Here is a 4,149-nt window from a genome sequence, read left to right on the forward strand (position 1 = left end):
TAGAAAGGCGGTGCTACATTCTGTGCACACAGACCTATAAAGGAACTCCTAAATTAGTCTGAAAATTCTGACTTCCTCCTCCAGGAATACATGCACTGCTTTGGGAGTTTATCATAAGATGAGGAATACGTGGGAGGACCCAATCCATTCGAAGAACAAGTTACTTACCCATGGTAACGTTCTTTCGATTGGATGTTCCTCTGACGTTTTCCTCATCGCCCCTCCCAGTCTGCCCCGCAGTAGAATTTTCCATGTGATTGCAGTCTTCACTCTTTCAGAAGGAGTAACTGTCGGGTGTAGGATATCCTATACATGATTTAAAAATGGAACTGAAGCCAACGGTTTCTGCATGCGCTTTATACCATCGATGACGTTGACATCGAGACGGAGGCCTCCGAGGGATATTGAGTTGACAGGCATCGATGTGCAGCGGCATTGCTGGAAAAAAATCTGAAGCAGCCGAAGCTGGATTTCAAAATATCATAAGATGAGGACTTCGTGGGAGGAACACCCAGTCGAAAGAACATTACCATGGGTAAGTAACTTATTCTTCTGGCAGTACTGCAATTTGTCTCTGTCCACCTTATATTCTTTGTCTGCTATTATTGTCAGGAGTTGTATAGTGTCCTTTGTGCACTGTTCTTCTGTGGTGCTGCACACTAGCAAGTCATATACATATTGTAGTAGTGTACTGTCCATGTTGATGTTCCCTAAGTCCATCTGGAGGACCCTGTTGAAGACACTGGGGGACTCGCAGTACCTCTGGGGCAGTGTAGTATGCTGCAATCACTTTCCGCTATAAGAAAATGCTGTCAAGTATTGTGAGTCTGGGTGTAATGGTATGGTGAAGAATGCATTTTCGATGTCTACCACAGAGAAGTAGACAGCATTTGCAGGTTTGTTCCATAGTATTGATGCAGGGTTTGGGATTAGTGGATATTCTGCTTCTACTATGTAGTTTAGAGGTCAGAGATCCTGAATGAATCTCCATGATAGAAGTTGGCCAGCCTTAGGGAGGGGCTATATATGTGAGTTGTTCATGCCTCGTTCTGTGGTCCATCTGCGCCTGTATATAGTTAAGTCTGTCCGGAGCGTGGTATAAATGTACAAATGTTCAAAATCAAATCCCGCCCTTTGCTTACTTCAATGGGTATATGGCTGTGTTGCACAATGGTGCCCTGGTCATGGAATGCTTTGATTGTGTCATAATTCCCTCATCTGCGTCTTTGAATAATGGGTATTGCTGTACTCTAGGTAGTATGGCACCTGGTTTGAGCTTGATCTTTACTGCCACTATGCTAGTTAGTCGGCCTACATGATGTGGGCTGCTTGTCCACAGTTGACTGGGCACTTAAGCTAAATCCTCATGTAATTGTGTTGGTGGAGTGGTTGCTGCCATTACTGTTTGTGGGACTTCCCGGTGTTGTATTACCAAATGACAAGGTATGCCAATTTCAAAAATGATTTCTCCATCTGTGGCCAGATTTGCAAATAGCTGTTCAGTCATTTCTTTCAAATGTAGTGTGAGGTCTGTGCATAGTACACCTCTCCACTCCATCCCTTTCTCATCTGTGCCTGTCAAAACGATTGTGTCTTTTCTCGTGATTACTGCAGCAATGTGTAAGGTGAAAATCATGCCTGGGGCTTCCTCATGTGGTACTGCTGCCCTGAATAGAAATTCTGCTGGCAAGCAAAATATCACATTCTACATTCCAGGTAACCAACCAATCAAGATGGTAACTGCATATGTGAAGAGTGCTTCTTGCAATGGCAGCACTAGAATTGTGTTGGTGCTGCACATTGCCAGTAGTACTGCGGCTACTCTGTTGGAATGCATGTCTGGTGTTGAACACACAACTCCTTTTTCAGTAAATGAAATGGTCATGTTGAGTTTTTTAAGGAGGTTCCTCCCTAATAGATTCACTGATGTATCAATACTTTTCCATTATGGTGCAACTATCTCTTGATTCCCTATGGTGAGGAGTAGATCTTCTGTGAAAGGAACCCTTAAAATGTCCCCAGTAAAGCCTTGAGTATCCATGATGTTATCTGTTAATGGGAACCACCCTTCCCTGATACAAGATTGTGTGACTCCTGTTCCTACCATAAGGTTCCCTATCTTCACCACTACTTTGGGTTCCCTGTCTGCATTTGGAGTGATTGAGAGAACTGGGCACATCCATGCTTGCTGTGGGCTGCCCTATTGTGTATAAGTGCTGTTTCCAGGAAGAGTAGAAGTAGTGTTGCTTACGATACTGGTTCCAGAGTAATGTGTAAGTGTTCCCTGTGGTAGTGCATTCTGTTCCCATGGTACTGAAGTAGCCTGTGTTGGAGCTTCCTGTGCAATGTTAGGACTGCATTAGGGGTAGGGTACTGTATGGGTTGTTCTTGTGTTGGAGCAATCATGTGTATGTGTCTCACATTTTGGGGCTGGGCAGATGCAGGGGCACACATTGGCTTTGGAGCTGTAACCTGCTTTGAGGTGTAAAATCCCTGTGGTGTCCCCGTATGTAATATGGAGCTGGGGGGCTCCTGGATGACATTGCATGGGGTTTTACTGCGACAATCCCTAGACAAGTGTCCCATCTTCCTGCATGTCCAGCATGCTCCCCCAAATCGTGGTCTTAGTCCCCCAAAAGCACCCCCTCACCCCTTCTGTGAGTTGCTTTCTGCTCTCTGGAGCCCTCCCCTATCTTGTCTAGTGTTATTGTAATGTGTATTCCCCCAATCTTGTGCTGGTCCAAACTGCTGTTGCATATCTTTGGGGTTTGTTACTATTGCTCCCTCCTTACTAACTTTTGCTAGTTTCTTTTGTACCAGTTTAGCTTCCACTTGCTGTGCTTTCTATTCTGCTGCTCATTCACTTTCATGCTTGCGTTTACAAAAATGCACTATGTGTGCCTGTGTTTCTCCTCATGCTTTTGCTCCTATGCCCTCAATTCTTTCTAGCTCTGTTTGGACTTCAGTGGGTAGGCCCTTCCTTAACACATCTCCTGAATGGACTGAATATACAATGGAGGGTCTTCGTCATGTTTCATTGTTCGTGCCATTATAGCTCCCACATCAGGTCTGTGGGGGTACACCCTCCTCAATGCATCCCACACACAAGCTCTACAGTTATTGAATAGAGCACCCTCATATGCATCACTCTCTAATCTTACTCCTGGATAACCTGCTTGCTCCCACATTGTATTTATCTGATCTCCTATAATGCTGGCTAGTAAGCATTTTATGTCCTTAACTGCTAAAGTAGCCCCTAATGTATGCTTTTCTAGGGCACTGATCTATTTGCCAGCACCTCCAGTAAAAGGGGGCAGCATTCTGATCAAATTATTCTTGCCCATATGTGGCTATGGTACATATTGTGATTTGCCTACTCCCTTGAAGTAGGGAGTTCAAGGGACTCCCTTGAACTCTCTACTTTAGTAGGGAGTTCTATAGTACAGGAACTCCCTGTATCAATGGGAACTGCCTTCTCCGCTTTGCCTTCTCTTGTGCATTTTCAATAGTACCTCTCCCGCTGCCCATGTCTCAGCATTGCCCATTGGACACAACCCCTCCTTAATGTGGGCTGCCATGTGCAATTCTTCCTCTGCTTTGCGCACTGCTGCTTCTAAATCTTTGCGTGCTTTGTTTTCTAATTTAACTATTACTGAATTTCGTCTGTCACTAGATATGTTTGCTCCTTTCATGGGGCTTGTTTCTGAATACGGAGGGGGCTTATATTTGGGATTGGTATATTGTGAAGCTGGCTTTAAAGGGTAGCTGCCTACTAAATATGGGACTGTCGGCCGTGCGGGCTCTGAAGCCAGTGCCGACGGAGTGCCTTTCCCTATATTTGTCTGGGGATCTGACTGTGCAGGCATTGCGGCCTGTGCCGATTTTGTGCTGTCTGAAAGAGGTGGGCCCTCAGCATTCCTCTTTTGATTTTGACTACTTGTATCTTATTCATAGAGCTTCCAATGCTCCAAGATGCTCTGTCTCTTCTTTAATGTGTTCCCCTTATATGTGGTGAGTAAGAGGGTATACTTGTTGGCTATTCAATTCTTGTCATGAGTGCCCTCAGGTGGCAGAGCTGTAAGCATCTTCCCTTCTGTTCCTATTGCCCATTCCTCACATTACTTCCTTATTTTCTCTCTATAAGTGGGT

Source organism: Ambystoma mexicanum, chromosome 3p (genome assembly GCF_040938575.1).
Source record: "Ambystoma mexicanum isolate Mex_15411 chromosome 3p, UKY_AmexF1_1, whole genome shotgun sequence".
Lineage (NCBI taxonomy): Eukaryota > Metazoa > Chordata > Amphibia > Caudata > Ambystomatidae > Ambystoma > Ambystoma mexicanum.